Source organism: Theropithecus gelada, chromosome 20 (genome assembly GCF_003255815.1).
Source record: "Theropithecus gelada isolate Dixy chromosome 20, Tgel_1.0, whole genome shotgun sequence".
Classification (NCBI taxonomy): domain Eukaryota; kingdom Metazoa; phylum Chordata; class Mammalia; order Primates; family Cercopithecidae; genus Theropithecus; species Theropithecus gelada.
In genome coordinates, this window is record NC_037688.1 from 73,704,239 (window position 1) to 73,724,785 (window position 20,547).

General features: G+C 47.9%; 1 long non-coding RNA gene across 1 annotated transcript in view; it reads right to left on the bottom strand.

The window, feature by feature from the left end:
- Positions 1 to 16,204: 16,204 nt before the first annotated feature.
- LOC112614055 overlaps positions 16,205 to 20,547 on the bottom strand; it is a 5,373-nt gene continuing 1,030 nt past the window's right edge. Inside the window, exons 2-3 of the long non-coding RNA XR_003117036.1 lie at positions 17,157 to 17,190; positions 16,205 to 16,408 (exon numbers count right to left, since the gene is read on the bottom strand). This is a non-coding gene — a long non-coding RNA (uncharacterized LOC112614055). The remainder of the gene's footprint in view (positions 16,409 to 17,156; positions 17,191 to 20,547) is intronic.

A 20,547-nucleotide genomic window follows, 5' to 3' on the forward strand; every position in this document is an offset into this window, starting at 1 on the left:
TCTGTCTCCAAATAGTAATAATAATAATAATATTACCAATTATTTCACATTAATAAACTCATGAGTGGGAGTAATATATAAACTAAGCAACTTGAGAACTACTCCTAAAGATGTAATATAAATAAATAAGCAACAACAATATATGGTATGGCCTGCAATTGTGCTATGTTAACTTACGTTTCTGTTAACCATGCAGAGATCTTGTTCTGTAATGTAAACAATGAGATAATATGGTGAAGATGATAAGGATACTATCCAAAGTGGACCTGTCTGCATAACCCCCCAAGGCACCTGGCAGAAGCAAACACTGACACCTGTGAAGGGCTCCATTTTCTGGAAAACAATGCGTACAATGAAATGTACAACACTTACACGGCAAACACTTATTTGGACCATTGCTAAATTTATCTATGTATGTACGTATGTATTTATTCATCAAATTGTCATAGCAGATATTTGGAGAGTGACAGTGTGTTTTATTTTTACTTAATTTTAATTTAATTTAATTTAATTTTTTTTTTTTGAGACGGAGTCTCACTCTGTTGCCCAGGCTGGAGTGCAATGGCACGATCTTGGCTCACTGCAACCTTTGCCTCCTGGGTTCAAGTGATGCTTCTGCCTCTGGCTCCTGGGTAGCTGGGATTACAGGCGCCCGCCACCATGCCTGGCTAATTTTTGTAGTTTTAGTAGAGATGGGGCTTCAAAATGTTGGCCAGGCTGGTCTCAAACTCCTGACCTCAGGTGATCCACCCGCCTCAGCCTCCCAAAGTGCTGGGATTACAGGCGTTGAGTCACCACTCCCAGTCTTATTTTATGTTTGAGACAGGTTCTTGCTCTGTCACCCAGGTTGGAGTGCAGTGGTGTGATCATGGCCCATTGCAGCCTCAACCTCCTGGGTTCAAGCGATCCTCGCACCTCAACCTCCCAAGTAGCTGAAACTACAGGCATGTACCACCATCCCCAGCTAATTTTTTTCTTTTTTTTTTGTAGAGATGGGGTTTCACTATGTTGTCCAGGCTGGTCTTGAACGTCTGGGCTCAAGCAATACTCCTGCCTCTCAGCCAAAAGTGCTAAGATTGCAGGCATGAGACACCATGCCTGGCTTTATTTTTATTTTTTATTTAATTTTAGTAGAGAGGCGGTCTTGCTATGTTGCCCAAGCTATTCTCAAACTCCTGGGCTCAAGTGATTCTCCCATTTCAGCTTCCCAATCTGCTGGGATTATAGGCTTGAGCCACCATACCAGGTCCTGTTTGTTTATTTATTTATTTATTTATTTACTTACTTATTGTTTTGAGACGGAGTCTCGTTCTTGTGGCCCAGGCTGGAGTGCAGTGGTGCAGTATTGGCTTACTGCAACCTCTGGCTCCTGGGTTCAAGTGATTCTCCCTGAGTAGCTAGGACTACAAGCATGCACCACCATGCCCAACTAATTTTCATATTTTTAGGAGAGAGGGGGGTTTCACCATGTTGGCCAGGCTGGTCTTGAACTCCTGACTGCAAGTGATTCTCCCGCCTCGGCCTCCCAAAGTGCTGGGATTACAGGTGTGAGCAACTGCACCCGGCCTGTTTTTATTTTTTATTTTATTTTATTTATTTATTTATTTTTGAGACAGAGTCTTGCTCTGTCGCCCAGGCTGGAGTGCAGTGGCGCGATCTTGGCTCACTGCAAACTCCGCCTCCTGGGTTCACACCATTCTCCTGCCTCAGCCTCCCCAGTAGCTGGGACTACAGGCGCCCACCACCACGCTCAGCTAATTTTTTGTATTTTTCGTAGAGACAGGGTTTCACCGTGTTAGCCAGGATGGTTTCAATCTCCCGACCTCGTGATCCACCTACCTCAGCCTCCCAAAGTGCTGGGATTAAAGGCATGAGCCACCGTGCCCAGACTGTTTTTATATTTTTTATTGAGACAAGTCTCACTCTGTCACCCAGCCTGCAGTGTGGTGGCGTGATCACAGCTCACTGCAACTTAGACCTCCTGGGCTCAAGTGATCTTCCCACCCCAACCTCCCAAGTGAAGGAGAGAATGAAAGTCTTTACATGAGACATTTTTGTAGTATACTTAGAAAAAGGTGCAGGCACTGGCCCTGGTGGGTCACAGTTGTAATCCCAGCACTTTAGAAGGCCAAGGCAGGAAGATCTCTTGAGGCCAGGAGTTCAAGGCCAGCCTGGGCAACATGGCCATGCCATCTCTACAAAAAACTTAAAAACAAAAAAATCACCCAAGCGTAGTGGCACACACCTATAGTCCCAGCTACTCAGGAGGCTGAGGTGGGACGATCGCTTGAGCCCAGGAGGTTGAGGCTGCAGTGAGCTATGATTGCACCACTGCACTCAGCCTAGGAGACAGAGAAAAACAATAAAGAAACAAATGAAAAGAAAACGAAGGAAGAAATGGAAGGAGGAAAGAAGGAAAGAAGAGAAAGAAGAGAAAGAAAGAAAGAAAAAGAAAGAAAGAAAGAAAGAAAGAAAGAGTAGCAGTATCTCATAGAAATTTCTGGGGTTGCACATTGCCAAGACAATTCCAAGCCAAAAGAACAAAGCTGGAGGCATCATGCTACCTGACTTCAAACTATACTACAAGGCTACAGTAACCAAGACAGCATGGTACTGGTACCAAAACAGAGTTACAGACCAATGGAACAGAACAGAGCCCTCAGAAATACCACTGCACATCTACAACCATCTGCTCTTTGATAAACCTGACAAAAACAAGAAATAGGGAAAAGATTCCCTATTTAATACATGGTGCTGGGAAAACTGGCTAGCCATATGTAGAAAGCTGAAACTGGATCCCTTCCTTACACCTTAAACAAAAATCAATTCAAGATGGATTAAAGACTTAAATGTTAGACCTAAAACCATAAAAACCCTAGAAGAAAACCTAGGCAATACCATTCAGGACATAGGCATGGGCAAGGATTTCATGACTAAAACACCAAAAGCAATGGCAACAAAAGCTAAAATTGACAAATGGGATCTAATTAAACTAAAGAGTTTCTACACAGCAAAAGAAACCACCATCAGAGTGAACAGGAACCTACAGAATGGGAGAAAATTTTTACAATCTACCCATCTGGCAAAGGGCTAATACCCAGAATCTACAAATAACTTAAACAAATTTACAAGAAAAAATCAAACAACCCCATCAGAAAGTGGGCAAAGGATATGAACAGACAATTCTCAAACCAAGACATATATGCAGCCAATAGACACATGAAGAAATGCTAATCATCGCTGGCCATCAGAGAAATACAAATCAAAACCACAATGAGATACCATCTCACACCAGTTAGAATGGCGATCATTAAAAAGTCAGGAAACAACAGATGGCTGGAGAGGATGTGAAGAAATAAGAACACTTTTACACTGTTGGTGGGACTGTAAACTAGTTCAACCATTATGGAAGACAGTGTGGCAATTCCTCAAGGATCTAGACCTAGAAATACCATTTGACCCAGCCATCCCATGACTGGGCATATACCCAAAGGATTATAAATCATGCTGCTATAAAGACACATGCACACATATGTTTACTGTGGCACTATTCACAATAGCAAAGACTTGGAACCAACCCAAATGTCCATCAGTGATAGACTGGATTAAGAAAATGTGGCACAGGCCGGGCGCGGTGGCTCACGCCTGTAATCCCTGCACTTTGGGAGGCCGAGGCGGGCGGATCACGAGGTCAGGAGATCGAGACCATCCTGGCTAACAAGGTGAAACCCCGTCTCTACTAAAATACAAAAAATTAGCCGGGCGTGGTGGCGGCGCCTGTAGTCCCAGCTACTCGGGAGGCTGAGGCAGGAGAATGGCGCGAACCCGGGAGGCGGAGCTTGCAGTGAGCTGAGATGGTGCCACTGCACTCCAGCCTGGGGGACAGAGTGAAGACTCCGCCTCAAAAAAAAAAAAAAAAAAGAAAAAAAAAGAAAATGTGGCACATATACACCATGGAATACTATGCAGCCATAAAAAAGGATGAGTCCATGTCCTTTATAGGGAAATGGATAAAGCTGGAAACCATCATTCTGAGCAAACTATCGCAAGGACAGAAAACCAAACACCACATGTTCTCACTCATAGGTGGGAGCTGAACAATGAGAACACATGGACACAGGGTGGGGAACATCACACACCGGGGCCTGCCAGGGTGTGGGGGGAGTGGGCAGGGATAGCATTAGAAGATATACCTAATGTAAATGACGAGTTAACGGGTACAGCACACCAACATGGCACATGTATACGTATGTAACAAACCTGCACATTGTGCACATGTACCCTAGAACTTAAAGTAAAATTAAAAAAAAAAAAAAGAAAGAAATATCTGGGGCTGGGCGTGGTGGCTCATGCCTGTAATCCCAGCACTTTGGGAAGCTGAGGTGGGCAGCTCACTTGAGGTCAGGAGTTTGAGACCAGCCTGGCCAATCTGGTGAAACCGTGTCTCTACTAAAAATACAAAAAAATTAGCCAGGTGTGGTGGCACGTGCCTATAATCCCTGCTACTTGGGAGGCTGAGACAGGAGAATCATTTTAACCCTGAAGGCAGAGGTTTCAGTGAGCTGAGATCGCACCAATGCACTCCAGCCTGGGTGACAGACTGAGACCCTGCCTCAAAAAAAAAAAAAAAAAAAAAAAAGAAAATTAGAAGAAAAAGGAAAGAAAATAAAAACAAAGGTGGAGGCTTCAAAATTACTTTAGCCTGTTCTTTTGTTCTGAGACCGCCTTAAGTAAATCTTTAAGCTATGCAAATGAGGTAAGGAGTCCAGATCCAGCCTTCAGTGAGCTGGGTGGGGAAGGGTGGGGAGGTGGGAGTCCAATTATAAGAGGCTGGAGGTGGAGAAGGCAGGGATCACATCATTTTCTCTTACTCTTATTTCCTATTTTCCTCTGAATGGGCTCAGAAAGCTCAGGAAGGCCCCAGAGAGCTTCCTTTCCGGAGATTCCCCATGCCACCAGTAAGACCAATTCGGAAATCGAGGCGTGAGCCAAGCTTCAAGCCTAGCCAGAGGCGCAAATCTCGGCCGCTCCCCAAGGCCCTGAGGCACCTTTCCCAGGAAGACCCGTGTACCAGCCACCAGTCCCTGTGGCTACTGGCTGAGTTCAGCTGCAGTGACCACAGCCCAAAACAAGGTATGTTTTTTAAAATTATATTTTCCAACTTTATTGCTAGCCCATAAGAAAACTTCATGGACATAGATAATGCCGTTGGTCACCTTAGAGAAAACGTACAGTGCTTTCCATAGCTTGTTTCCTCTGGAGGGTTTTAGGCACGCAAGCATGGCATTTCCAAATCCATGTTTGGCCTCTTCTGTTGCAGTTGAGCTTGTGTTTTCTCTTCTTGCCTTTCCTGGCGTTCCTTGGAAATGGATTGGATTGATAAAAATTGAGTTTGTCTTTTATTTGTTTGTGTGTTCTTTTGATTTTTGAGATAGAATCTCGCTCTGTCTCCGAGGCTGGAGCCATCTTGGCTCATGCAGCCTCAGCCTCCCGTGGTCTCAAGCAATCTTCCCACCTTTGCCTCCCGAGTTGCTAGGACAATAGGCGCGCACCACCATGCCCAGCTAATTTTGTTTATATTTTGTAGAGATGAGGTTTCGCTGTGTTGCCTAGGCAGGTCTCGAACTCTTGGGTTCAAGCAGACTCCCGCTCATCTTGGCATCCCACAGTACTGGGATTACAGGCATAAGCCACAGTATCTGTCTAGGAGTTGGTCTTTTGAGCAACAAGGGAAGGATGAATTTGGAACACTGGTTAGAGGCAGGGCGGAGAGCAAAGGGTGAGATGCTATCTAACGCAGCAAGAGTAATGGCTAAAGGACTCCTGCATAGAACAGAGGTTTTGAGATTGGAAGAAATGCCAAAATCAAGTAGGATCACAATTACCCTTAAATCCCTTAAATCACCTTTGTAATCTCTTCCAAACTAGAACAGATCACTTCATTGAGTGCTGCTGAATTGATTATTTAGCAAGATCATTACATCTCCCCAGCAAAGATCAGCTGGCATTATAGATGTGAGCCATTGCACCTGGCCCACACTGAATATTTTCAATACTCAAGGTACAATTCAGTGGTTTTCAGTGTAGTTACAAAAGTGTGCAACCACCACCACCATCTAATCCCAGAACATTTTCTTTTTCTTTTTTTTTTGTTTTGTCTGAGACAGGGTTCCGCTCCAGTTGCCCAGGCTGGAATGAAGTGGCACAACTTAGGCTCGCTGCAGCCTCGACCTCCTGGGCTCAAGTGATGCTCCCACCTGAGCCTCCTGAGTAGCTGGGATTACAGGCGTGTGCCACCACATCGAGCTAATTATTTGTATTTTTAGTAGAGATGGGGATTTCACCATGTTGTCCAAGCTGGTCTCGAACTCTCAGGCTCAAGTGATCTTCGCGCCTCAGCCTCCCACTGTGCTGGGATCACAGGCATAAGCCACGACACCCACCCTCAGAACACTTTCATCATGTGAAAAAGAAACGCCATACCAGGGCTGGGCGTGGTAGCTTGTGCCTGTAATCCCAGCACTTTGGGAGGCCGAGGCAGGTGGATCACTTGAGGTCAGGAATTCAAGATCAGCCTGGCCAGCATGGTGAAATCCCATCTCTACTAAAAACACAAAAAACCCCGTCTCTACTAAAAATACAAAAAAAAAAAAAAAACTAGCCGGGCGTGGTGGAGGGCGCCTGTAGTCCCAGCTACTTGGAGGCTGAGGCAGGAGAATGGCGTGAACCCGGGGAGGCGGAGCTTGCAGTGAGCCGAGATCGCGCCACTGCACTCCAGCCTGGGAGACACAGCGAGACCCTGTCCTCAAAAAACAAAACAAAACAAAACAAAACAAAAAAAAACACACACAAAAATTGGCTGGACATGGTGGCCTGGACCTGTAGTCCCAGCTACTAGGGATGCTGAGGTGGGAGGATCACTTGAACCCAGGAGAGGGAGGTTGCAGTGAGCCGAGATCCTGATACTGCACTTGAACCTGGGCAACAAACTGAGACTGTCTCAAAAACAAACAAACACCGTACCCATTAGCAGTCACTCCCTTTTTTCCCCCCTCTTTTCAGCTCCTAGCAAAAGCTAATCTACTTTCTGTTTATAATTTGCATAACCTGAATATTTCTTGTAAGTAGAAACATATGTGACCTTTTGTGTCTGGCTTCTTCTCTTAGCATAATGTTTTCAAGATTCATCCAAGTTGTAGTACGAATGTAGTTTATTTCATTTTATGGCTGAATAGTATTTTATTATACGGAAGGTATATTTTATTTATTATTACTTTTAGAGGTTGTGTCTGTGCTTTGCTGCCCAGGCGGGTCTTAAACCCCTGGCCTTGAGCAATCCACCTCAGTCTCTGGAGTAGCTGGGATTACAGGTAGCTGAGCATGGTGCTGAGCTGTTAGACCACATTTTACTCATCCATTCATTCATTGATGGACATTTGGGTTGTTTCCATCTTTTGGTGACTGAATAACACTGCTATGTATGTATGTGTGCATGTATTTGTGTGAGTCCGTGTTTTCAGTTCTCTTGGGTACATACCTAGGAGTGGAATTCCTGGGTCCTATGGTAACTCTTTTGCTTTTGGAGGAACTGCTTTTCTTTCTTTCTTTTTTTTTTTGAGACAGAGTCTTGCTCTGTCATCACCCAGGCTGGGGTGCAGTGGCGCAATCTCAGCTCACTGCAAGCTCCGCCTCCCGGGTTCATGCCATTCTCCTGCCTCAGCCTCCCGAGTAGCTGGGACTACAGGCGCCCGCCACCACGCCTGGCTAATTTTTTGTATTTTTAGTAGAGACGGGGTTTCACAGTGTTAGCCAGGATGGTCTCGATCTCCTGACCTTGTGATCCACCTGCCTCAGCCTCCCGGAGTGCTGGGATTACAGGCGTGTGCCACTGCGCCCGGCCAGAACTACCTTTCATTTTTTAAAAGTTAATGTTGGCCGGGCGCGGTGGCTCAAGGGCCGGGCGCGGTGGCTCAAGTCTGTAATCCCAGCACTTTGGGAGGCCGAGACGGGTGGATCACGAGGTCAGGAGATCGAGACCATCCTGGCTAACACGGTGAAACCCCGTCTCTACTAAAAAAAAAAATACAAAAAAATTAGTCGGGCGAGGTGGCGGGCGCCTGTAGTCCCAGCTACTCGGGAGGCTGAGGCAGGAGAATGGCGTGAACCCGGGAGGCGGAGCTTGCAGTGAGCCGAGATCGCGCCACTGCACTCCAGCCTGGGCGACAGAGCGAGACTCCGTCTCAAAAAAAAAGAAAAAAAAAGTTAATGTTGGGCTCAGTGATGCAGATTTTTTTTTTTTAAAGTGTACATTTATCTCACTCTGTTGCCCAGGCTCGAGTGCAATGACGTGATCTGGGCTCGCTGCAACTTCCGCCTCCCGGGTTCAAGCCACTCTTCTGCCTCAGCCTCCCGAGCAGCTGGGATTACAGGCATCCACCACCACGCCCAACTAATTTTTTTATTTTTAGTAGAGACAGGGTTTTACCATGGTGGCCAGGATGGTCTCAAACTCCTGGTCTAACCTAGGCTGGAGGTCAGTGGCATGATCACAGCTCACTGCAGCCTCAACCTTCCAGGCTCCAGCAATCCTTTCATCTCAACCTCCTGAGTAGCTGGGACCACAGGAACCCAACACCACACCTGGCTAATTTTTTGGTATTTTTTTGTAGAGACAGGGGTCTCACCGTGTTGTCCAGGCTGGTCTTGAACTCCTGGGCTCAAGTGAGCTGCCCATAGTCTCGGTCTCCCAAAGTGCTGGGATTATACCACCACATCCAGCTTTAATACCTTTTTTTTTTTTGAGACAATGGTGGGATCTTGGCTCACTGCAACCTCCGCCTCCCTGGTTCAAGCAATTCTAGTGCCTCAGTCTCCCTAGTAGCTGGGATTACAGGTGTGTGTCATCATGCCCGGCGAATTTTTTTGTATTTTTAGTAGAGAAGGGTTCACAATGTTGGCCAGCCTGGTCTCGAACTCCTGGCCTCATGTGATCCACCCACTTTGACCTCCCAAAGTGCTCCGATTACAGGCAGGAGTCACCACGCCTGGCTTCCAAATACTTTGAAAAAGAAATACGATGCTTATTTGAAAAGAGCGAGTCTCAATGTTATCTAATTTAAAATCACAGAGGATGTCCAGGATAGCTGGAGGGAGGAACCCAGGGCAGGAGCCCGAGCTTTGGAGCCAGACAGACTTAATCTAAAATTCTGGTTTTGGCTGGGTGTGGTGGCTCACACTTGTAATCCCAACACTTTGGGAGGCCAAGGTTGGTGGACTGCATGAGCCCAGGAGTTTGAGACCAGCCTGGGCAACGTAGTGAGACCCCGTCTCTGTTAAAATAGTAATCATGATCCTGGTAAAAAAGAATCCTGATTTCGTCACCTATTTGCTGTGTGACTGTACAAGTTGCTCAATTCTTCCACAAAAGAAAAGACCATGTAGGGTTGTCATTTTCAGGGCAGGTTTGAATTGATGCAATCGAAATAAAATGAGAGTAAAATCTCACGTTCTTGCTTTAATGTGAAATACTGCAAATTTCTTACATCTTATCATTAGTTTATCAAGTACCTCGTAACTTCAAGATGAGCAGGACTGGGCATGGGTGCTCATGCCTATAATCCCAGCACTTCGGGAGGACGAGGCGAGAGGATTGCTTGAGCTCAGGAGTTCAAGAGCAGCCATGGGCAACATGGTGAAACCCGGTCTCTACAAAAAATTACAAAATTAGCCCCGTGTGGGGGCATGCACCTGTAGTCCCAGCTACTTGGGAGACTGAAGTGGGAGAATTGCTTGAGGCTTACAGGTTGAGACTGCAGTGAGCTGAGATCGCATCACTGCACTCCAGCCTGGGTGACAGAATGAGATCCTGTCTTAAAAAAAAAAAAAAAAAAAGGTACACATGACCACATGGCCTGCAGCACCCCTTGTCTATATGCATCACTCTGGCAGTCCCACCTGATCGAGGAAACAGAAATAGCCGCTCCCCATTGTTAAGATTCACTGTGAATGATTAGCTTTAAATGTTGCCAAGTCTTCAGGAAGAGAACTGTTGTGAAAAGTGGAGTTGGGTGCAGTGGCTCACGCCTGTAATACCAGCACTATGGGAGGCTGAGGCGGGTGGATCACCAGCTCAGGAATTCAAGACCAGCCTGGTCAAGATGGTGAAACCCCATCTCTACTAAAAATACAAAAATTAGCCGGGCGTGATGGCAGGTGCCTGTAATACCAGCTACTCAGGAGGCTGAGGCAGAGAATTTCGTTTGATCCTGGGTGGCGGAGGTTGCAGTGAGCTGAGATCTGAGATCTCACCACTGCACTCCAACCTGGGCAACAAAGTGAGACTCTCTCAAAAAAAAAAAAAAAAAAAAAGAAAGAAGGAAAGAAAAAAGAAAAGTGGAGTTAATGTAAGAAAAGTGGCTGGCATAGAGTGGACCAGGGAAAACAATGGCTATTTGTACACATTCAGTGGCAGAATATTAATTTAGGGTTTTCTTTGGATGTGGGTTTTGAAAAATTGATAAGCCTGGGTGAAGACATGATAGGACTCATTAGGAACTCCAGTGCGGAGTTGAAACCTCTTAAAAATAAAAAATAAAAATAACCGTTTGTTGTTGTTGTTGTTGTTTTTGAGACAGTCTCACGCTGTTGCCCAGGCTGGAGTACACTGGCGCAATTTTGGCTCACTGCAACATCCACCTCCTGGGTTCAAGCAATTCTTCTGCCTCAGCTTCCTGAGTAGCTGGGACTACAGGCTCCTGCCACCATGCCCGGCTAATTTTTGTATTCTTAGTAGCAACAGGGTTTCACCCCATTGGCCAAGCTGGTCTTGAACTCCTGACCTCAGGTATCTACCCGCCTCAGCCTCCCAAAGTGTTGGGATGTATTACAGGCGTGAGCCACCACCGTGCCTGGCCAATAACAGTTTTATTGAAATATAATTCACCTACTGCATAATTTATCTGTATTAAATGTACAATGCAATGGTTTTTACTATGTTCAGAGAGTTGTACAGCCATCACCACAGTCAATTTTAAGACATTTTGATTTCTACCCCCAAATCCTACACCCATCCGCAATCACTCCCCATTGCCCACCTCCCATGAACTGCAGGCAACTGCTAGTCTGTTTTCTGTCTCTATGGATTTGCTTATCATGGGTGTTTCATATCAATGAATTGTATAATATTTCTCCTTTTGTATCTACTTTCTTTCACTCAGCATGGTATTTTTGAGGTTCATCCATGTTGTAGCATGAATCAGTGCTTCATTCTTATTTATGGCTGAATAATATTCCATTGTGCTGATAGATCACTGTTATTTACCCACTCACTTGTTGATGAATACTGGGGTTGTGTTCAGAGTTGACATCTTGGTGTTGCTTCTTACTGGACCAGTTTTGGGGCCATTAGCCTCTTGCTGCCTTAGTGTCCTCTTCTGTAAAATGGGAGTAATAGTAGCACCTCTCATAGGCAGGGCTGGCACCAGCTTTTACAGTGCTCTCGTGCGAGCTAATGGTGCCCCTCTGGGCAGACACCTGCCTCATCCTATGGCCAGGTAAATAGGTGAAGCCTTTGGTGCCAAAAGCAACACTGGTTCGGGGTAGTTCCTGGGCCAAATTGAGCCCCATCCCTTTTAAAAAAATAGTTTTAGGCAGGGCACAGTGGCTCATGCCTATAATCCCAGCACTTTGGGAGGCCAAGGCCAGTGGATCAGGAGGTCAGGAGATTGAGGTCATCCTGGCTAACTCAGTGAAACCCTGTCTCTACTAAAAACACAAAAAATTAGCCGGGTGTGGTGGCATGCACCCGTAGTCCCAGCTACTTGGGGAGGCAGGAGAATCGCTTGAACTCAGGAGGCAGAGGTTGCATGAGCCAGGATCGCACTACCGCTCTCCAGCCTGGGCGACAGAGTGAGACTCTGTCTCAAAAAAAAAAAAAAAAAAAAAAGTAGTTTTTAAGGCCAGGCATGGTGGCTTAGGCCTATAATCCCAGCACTTTGGTAGGCCAAGGTGGGAGGATCACCTAAGGTCATGAGTTTGAGACCAGCCTGGCTAACATATAATGAAACCCCATCTTTACTAAAAAAAATACAAAAATTAGCTGGGTGTGGTGGTGCACACCTGTAGTTCTAACTACTTGGGAAGCTGAGACAGGAGAATCGCTTGAACCCAGGAGACGGAGGTTGCAGTGAGCCGAGATTTGGCCACTGCACTGCAGCCTGGGTGACATAGCAAGACTCTATCTCTAAAAAAAAAAAAAAATGTAGTTTTAAATTTCAGCTTTATAGTTTCCATTTAAAATGCCATTTTCTAGCCAGGAATGGTATAATCACAGCCTATAATCCCGGCATTTTGGGAGGCTGAGGTGGGAAGATCACTTAAGGCCAGGAGTTCAAGACCAGCCTGGGCAACAGCAACATAGAAAGATCTTGTTAGAGGTCAGGAGAACGAGATCATCCTGGCTAACACGGTGAAAAATACTAAAAATAGAAAAATTAGCCGGGCGTGGTGGCGGACGCCTGTAGACCCAGCTACTCGGGAGGCTGAGGCAGGAGAATGGTGTGAACCTGGGAGGCGGAGCTTGCAGTGAGCCGAGATCGCGCCACTGCACTCCAGCCTGGGCCACAGAGGCAGACTCTGTCTCAAAGAAGAAAAAAAAAGAAAGATCTTGTTAGGAACAATTTGACTAATTTTCCTAAAAATAGAAAATAAGAAAAGAAAAAGATGACACTGATGCTGGTTGTCCATGTTCTCACTGACTCTCACTGCAACTTCCGTCTAAATGTAAGCCAATCCAGTCACTCTACCAAGGCATCTTTGTCGAGCTGTCTTCTTAAAAATATTGGCCAGGCATGGTGGTTTATGCCTGTAATCCCAGCACTTTGGGAGGCCGAGGCGGGTGGATCACCTGAGGTCAGGAGTTCGAGACCAGCCTGACCAACATGGAGAAACCCTGTCTCTACTGAAAATACAAAATTAGCCAGGCGTGGTGGCGCATGCCTGTAATCCCAGCTACTTGGGAGGCTGAGGCAGGAGAATCGCTTGAACCCCGGGAGGTGGAGGTTGCGGTGAGCTGAAATGGTGCCACTGCCCTCCAGCCTGGACAACAAGAATGAAACTCTGTCTCAGGGAAAAAAAAAAAAAAAAAAAAGAACACGACTCCAACCACTATACACGCACCTGGCCAGCTAGGAGCAGTCATTTTGGCAAAACGCTTGCATTCACATTTGGCTGTCTCTCTTCCAAAACCTATCCCAGAAGAATGCTGGTCACATGACTTCCTTTTATTTAGCCACAGTCACTTTTGCTATTCATTTAGCCTGAGGCAGCAGGGTCCTTATCTCATAATGGGCACTCATCCCATAAACAGATTTGAGTGAAAGGACAGTGGATTGTGGGGGGTCAGGAGTTGGAGGCTGGGGTCTCACTCTTTTTTTTTTTTTTTTTTTTTTTTGAGAAGAGGTCTCACTCTGTTGCCCAGGCTAGAGTGCAGTGGCGCGACCTTGGCTCACTGCGACCTCTACCTCCCAGGTACAAGCAATTCTCTTGCCTCAGCCTCCTGAGTAGCTGAGATTACAGGTGTTCGCCACCATGCCTGGCTAATACTTTTGTATTTTTAGTAGAGGCGGGGTTCACTACATTGGCCAGGCTAGTCTCCAATTCCTGACCTCAGGTGATCCACCCGCCTCGGTCTCCCAAAGTGCTGGGATTACAGGCGTGATCCACTGCGCCCAGCCTCCTTCTGTTCTTAGATCAATGATCTCACAACTTGTGATATGTTTTTTTCTTTTTTTTCTTTTTCTTTTTCTTTTTTTTTTTTTTGAGGCGAAGTCTCTCTTTGTCGCCCAGGTTGAAATGCAGTGGCGCAGTCTCAGCTCACTGCAGCCTCCACCTCGCAGGTTCAAGCAGTTCTCTTGCCTCAGCCACCCAGGTAGCTGGGACTACAGGCGTGCACCACCATGCCTGACTATTTTTTTTTGAGACGGGGTCTCACTCTGTTACCCTGACTGGAGTGCAGTAGTGCGATATTGGCTTACTGCAACTTCCACTCCTGGCTCAAGCGATCCTTCTATCTCAGCCTCCTGAGTAGCTGGGACCACAGGCGCAAGCCACCACACCTGGCTAATTTTCTTTTTTCTGTTTTTTTTTTCTTCTAAGGAGTTTCGCTCTTGTTGCCCAGGCTGGAGTGCAGTAGCACCATTTCGGCTCACTGCAACCTCCGCCTCCCGGGTTCAAGTGATTCTCCTCTCTCAGCCTCCCAAGTAGCTGGAATTACGGGCACCCGCCAGCATGCCCAGCTAATTTTTGTATTTTTAGTAGAGACGGGGTTTCACCGTGTTGGCCAGGCTGGTCTCGACCTCCTGACCTCAGGTGATCCACCTGCCTTGGCCTCCCAAAGTGCTGGGATTACAGGCGTGAGTCACTGTGCCCAGCCACACTCGGCTAATTTTCTTGTATTTTTTGGTACAGACAGGTTTTCACCATGTTACCTAGGCTGTTGTCAAACTCCTGAGCTCAAGCAATCTGCCCACCTCGGCCTCCCAAAGTGCTAGGATTATAGGCGTGAGCCACTGCACTGGTCAACCTGTGGATTTTGAAGTATTTGATATTTTATGGTTTCAGGGAGAGACTGTTTTTCCATTTCCCTGATAAGAATCCAGAATTAGAAAAGGTTGGGCCGGCGCGATGGCTCACACCTGTAATCCTAACACTTTGGGAGGCCGATGTGGGTGGATCACCTGAGGTCAGGAGTTCGAGATCAGCCTGACCAACATGGTGAAATCCTGTTTCTACCAAAAAGGCAAAAATTAGCCAGGCGTGGTGGCGTGCACCTGTAATCCCAGCTACTCAGGAGGTTGAGGCAAGAGAATCGCTTGAACCCAGGAGGCGGAGGTTGCAGTTAGCCGAGATCGCGCCATTGTACTCCAGCTGGGGCTGGACTCCATCTCAAAAAAAAAAAAAAGAAAAGGTTAAGTAAGCTTCCCAAATTCAAGTTTAGAACCCTGTATGGAGCTGGGTTCCATCTGGTTTCTGAATCCTAAAGCCCCTTACCCTCCCAAACTGCTTGACCTTGGCTAAGTCCCTTATCTTCTCTAAAGCCAAATCCTCATCAGTAACCTTGTGGTATGGGATTAGGTCATCTTTCTAGGTATGGATTATTTAGGAATTTATTATCCCGGCAGGGCGGGGGGTGGGGGCAGATGAAGGCGTGGAGAGGGGGAAAGGTGTAAATCCCATTTCTTCTCTGACACTTCTTTTTTTTTTTTTTTTTTTTTTTTGAGACAGAGTCTTGCTCTGTCGCCCAGGCTGGAGTGCAGTGGCACAATCCCGGCTCACTGCAAGCTCCGCCTCCAGGGTTCACGCCATTCTCCTGCCTCAGCCTCCCGAGTAGCTGGGACTACAGGCGCACGCCACTGCGCCCGACTAATTTTTTCTATTTTTAGTAGAGACGGGGTTTCACCATGGTTTCGATCTCCTGACCTTGTGATCCGCCCGCCTCGGCCTCCCAAAGTGCTGGGATTACAGGCGTGAGCCACCGCGCCCGGCCGACACTTCTATTAAATAATTTTAGACCCTGACCAATATAGCTTCCAGGTAGATAAATATTTTGGTTCTCCAGAAGAAAAACCAACCCTCTGGTTTTGCCAAGTCATGGCATGGCCCTGGGAGCAGCAAAATATGTTTTGCTCCAAGTAATGATAGGGTGGCCCCTCCCTGCCCTTCACTGGCTCTAGCTAATGACAAGTCAGTTTCTCTGGTGGTTCCTGTCTCCCCGGTTTTTCATCTTCTCCTTAGTCCCCAGTTTCTGAACCACGGTATGGGTCATGAATTTTTTTTTTTTTTTTTTAATTGGCAGTGGTCAAAAATGGTGCCTTCAGTCATCTTCCCCTTCAGAGCCTTCCATGTCCTCTGGAAGCATCTTGGCATTCACCCTCCGAGAAAGCAGGCATTACTCAGCGGATTCACTTCTGCCGAGTCCTTCCACACACACCCCTTCTGTGTGCAAATGGACTTGATAGGCAATGCAGGCACAATTCTACCAGGGGTAGAAGGAAACAGGCCAGCCGAGCCTGCTAGGATAATCAAACCGGGGCCTTTTTAGTGGGCCTCCAAGGGCACTGGTCTTGCTTTTCTCGTAGCTGTGGTGCCCTGGAAATGAACTCTCCCTCCACCATCCACTCCTCGGTGAAAGATGTGGACCAGCCAGGAAGAAGCAAAGAAGTGCTGTTTTATTGACTCCAGATGAGAGGCCTTCCAAGCAAGCAGGCACTGTCACTCCCAGCCTGTATCCCAGAGGCTCTGAGCTCCTAGCAGGCAGTAAACAGTTGCAGGGGTGAAAGCATTCATTCGGCAAATCGGCAAATCTTCACTGAGCATGTACTATAAGCTTGGTGCTGTACCGAGGATAGAACTGTTAGACAAGACAATTTCTTTTTGTTTTGTTTATGTTTTTGTTTTGGAGACAGAGTCTCTCTCTGTCGCCCAGGCTGGAGTGCAATGCGTGATCTCGGCTCACTGCAACCTCCACCTCCCAGGTTCAAGCGATTCTCCTGCCTCAGCCTGGCGAGTAACTGGGACTACAGGCGCCCACCACCACGCCCTGCTGATTTTTTGCATTTTTAGTAGAGACGGGGTTTAACCACGTTAGCCAGGATGATGTTGATCTCCTGACCTCCCAAAGTGCTGAGATTACAGGTGTGAGCCACTACGCCCAGCGATACCGTTTATGTGTATTTATATCCTATAGCTGTGTAATAAATTTCCTTAAATTTAGCAGTGTAAAACAATACCCCCCCCCTTTTTTTTTTTGATACGCAGTCTCCCACTGCTGCCAAGGCTGCAAGGCTACAGTGCAGTGGTACGATCTCGGCTCACTGCAACCTCCACCTCCCAGGTTCAAGTGAGTCTCCAGCCTCAGCACCCAGAGTAGCTGGGACTACAGGCCCGTGCCAACACACCTGGCTAATTTTTGCATTTTAGTGGAGACAGGGTTTCACTATGTTGGCCAGGCTGGTCTCAGAGTCCTGACCTCAAGTGATCCACACCCCCTTGGCCTCCCAAAGTGCTGGGATTACAGGCATGAGCCACTGCGCCCGGCCTCATTCAGCAAATCTTCACTGAGCAACTACTATAAACCCAGTGCTGTGCTGAGGATAGACCTGTAGACAAGACAGTTTCTTTCTCAAGGTGCTTCTGGAAGGAGAGACAGATACTGTTTATGTGCATTCATTTTATTTATTTTTATTTTTTTTGAGACGGAGTCTCGCTCTGTTTGCCCAGGCTGGAGTGCAGTGACACCATCTCGGCTCATTGCAAGATCCACCTCCAGGGTTCATGCCATTCTCCCACCTCAGCCTCCTGAGTAGCTGGGACTACAGGCGCCCGCCACCACACTTGGCTAATTTTTTTTGTATTTTTAGTAGAGACGGGCTTTTGCCGTGTTAGCCAGGATGGTCTCCATCTCTTGACCTCGTGATCCGCCCGCCTGGGCCTCCCAAAGTGCTGGGATTATGGGTGTGAGCCTCCGCGCCCAGCTGTGTATTCATTTTCTATTGCTGTGTAATAAATTTCCTAAAATTTAGCAGTGTAAAATAATACCCCTTTTTGATTTCACATTTCCATAGATCAGAAGTCATAGTGGGCTGGATTGGGTTCCTTTAGGTTTTCACAAGTCTAAATCCAAGGGCTGGGCTCTCATCTGGAAGCTCTGGGGAAGAACAACTTTACTGAGGTTGTTGGCAGAATCCACTTTTTTTTTTTTTTTTAGTGGAGAGGGGGTTTCACCATGTTGTCTAGGCTGGTTTCGAGCTCCTGACCTCAAGTGATCCACCCTCCTTGGCCTCCCAAGACACTAGGATTACAGGCATGAGCCACCACGCCCCAGCCACACAGTTTTTTTTGTTTTTTTGTTGTTTTTTTTTGAGATAGAGTCTCATTCTGTCGCCCAGGCTGGAGTGCAGTGGTGCAATCTCGGCTCACTGCAACCTCCACCTCCCAAGTTCAAGCGATTCTTGTGCCTCAGCCTCCTGAGTAGCTGGGATTACAGGTGCACGCCACCACGCCTGTCTAATTTTTGTATTTTCAGTACAGACAGGGTTTCAGCATGTTGGTCAGGCTGGTCTTGAACTCCTGACCTCATGATCTGCCCTCCTCAGCCTTCTAAAGTGCTGGGATTACAGGCGTGAGCCACCAGGCCTGGCCGGATTGGTTTTGAACTCAGCGATGGGGATAAGGTTGGCCAATGTGAACTGACAGCCACACACATAACTTTCTGCCACCTCTTCCTCTGCCAGAAAGGCACTTTCTTCCCTCCTCCAAGCTTCCAGAATACTAGAGAGGATTCTTTTGCATCTGAGCAGTGTTGATTAGCATTTGTGAGAATCTGTGTGAATAACAATACCTCTTCTTCAGATTCTGGGGGTGACCCAAGGGATTCCTTTGAAGTGACTTGGGCTCTCCCCTGCTCACCTCTGTGGTCTGGCAGGAAATTCACTGGTGGGAAATCTTCAAGTGTATGAAATGCTGGTGAGGGGGATCCAGTCACACTTGAATCATATGTTCATTCAACCAATTGATTGAATGATTGATTAATTGATTGGCTGATCCAGATTAGGTTTCCCTATGTTGCCCAGGCTGCTCTCCAGCTCCTGGGTTCAAGCGATCCTCCTGCCTCAACTTCCCAAAGTGCTGGCATAAGAGGCGTAAGCCACCGTGCCTGGCCCATTCAACCAATATTTATTTATGTATTTATTTATTTTAGATGGAATCTCGCTCTATTCCCCAGGCTGGAGTGCAAGGGTATGATTAGCTCACTGTAGCCTCCACCTCCTGGGTTCAAGCAGTTCTCCTGCCTCAGCCTCCTGAGTAGCTGGGATTACAAGCGTATGCCACCATGCCCAGCTAATTTTTTTGTGTGTATTTTTAGTAGACGTGAGGTTTCACCATGTTGGCCAGGCTGGTCTCGGATTCCTGACTTCAGGTGATCCGCCCACCTCGGCCTCCCAACGTGCTGAGATTACTGGCGTGAGCCACTGCGCCTGGCCCAACTAATTTTTATTAAGCACTTGCTGTGTATCCCAGGCATCTGTGATACAACAGTGAGCAGAACATTCTTTTGGGGGGCGGGGAGATGAACAGTACATAAACTGGAGAAAAACGCAGAGAAAGCGGGTATAGGGAGATGGAGAGGAAGACAGGTACCACAATCTTCTGGCCTTGTTAGGGCGAAATTCTATTCTCCCCTGAGATGTGTAGAAATGTACATCGGTTTGCTCCATTTTTATTGACCCACACTGCCTTGATTAACTGGAAGAGTTGAGACCCTAATCATCAGTCCGTCAATGACTGGATGAGACAGGACAGGAGATACATTCACTGAATGTCTCCTGAAATAGGGAGACCCCGGGTGAATAATCCCAGACTGGGTTGATAGGAAGGAAATAATGCCAAATGTGAGGGGTAGTGGGCTTGTTTTATTTTTATATTATTATTTTGTTATCATTATTAGTTGAGACAAGGTCTAATTCTGTTGCCCAGGCTGGAGTGCAGTGGCACTATCTTGGATCACTGCAGCCTCAGTCAGCCTCCCAAGTAGCTGGGACTACAGGCGCGAGGCACCACACCCGGCTAATTAAAAATACATTTCAAAAATATAAAAACAAAAACCAAAAACTTTGTAGAGAGGCTGGTTTCTTACTCCTGGCCTCAAGTGACCCTCCCGCCTCGGCCTCCCAAACTGCTGGGATCACAGGTGTGAGAAGCTGCGTCCCGCCTGGGGTTGCTCTTGAGGAGCCAAACTTTGCCAGATTAGGCTGACAGTGAGAAAATAAATTCTTCCACAGTAGATACTGGGTGAAAAAGTGCAGGTCAGCGGGCGAGGGTAAATAACGACAACAACAGGAACTTCTAGGCGCTGACCCCAGGCTCCCTTCCGGGCCCTTATCCCGAGCAGTCCCTGGGCAACCTCCGGCGCTCGCCCCGGCGCGCCCGGCTGGGACTTGAACCACGGCCGCCGGGTGGCTTCTGGGCCCCTCCTCGTTGCCGCTCCTGGGTCTTTCGGGCTGTCCAGTTCCCCACGATGGGGAGGATTCCGGATCACCCCCGCAGGGCTAAGTCACCAGGCGTCCCGCCTCGGCCCCCACGGCCCGGGGGCAGCGAGCGCCGAGGGTCCGCCTCGGGACTGAGGGGCAGGCGGCGCCGGGACGCGGCGCTGCGGGGCGGGCGGGCCTCGGCGGCGGCGGCGGCAGGCGGGCCGCTCCCTGCTCCGCCTCCCGTGCTCCGCCCTGCGTTCCCGCTCCGCCCTCCGGCTCCGCGCCCGCCCGCTTGCTCTCCTCGCTCGCTCGCTCGCTCCGCGGCCCCCCATGCGGATGTGACATTTCACGCCGCCGCCATTTTGAGAGCGAGCCGAGCCGAGCTGCCGGGCGCCGCGTCCGCTGCCGGAGCCCCGACGACGACGCCGAGGAGGCGGAGGCCGCGGCTCTCGGAACGCGGCCGGCCCGTCGCCCGCCCGCGCCGCCGCTCCCGCCGGCCCCAGGGCCCGCAGGCCCGCCG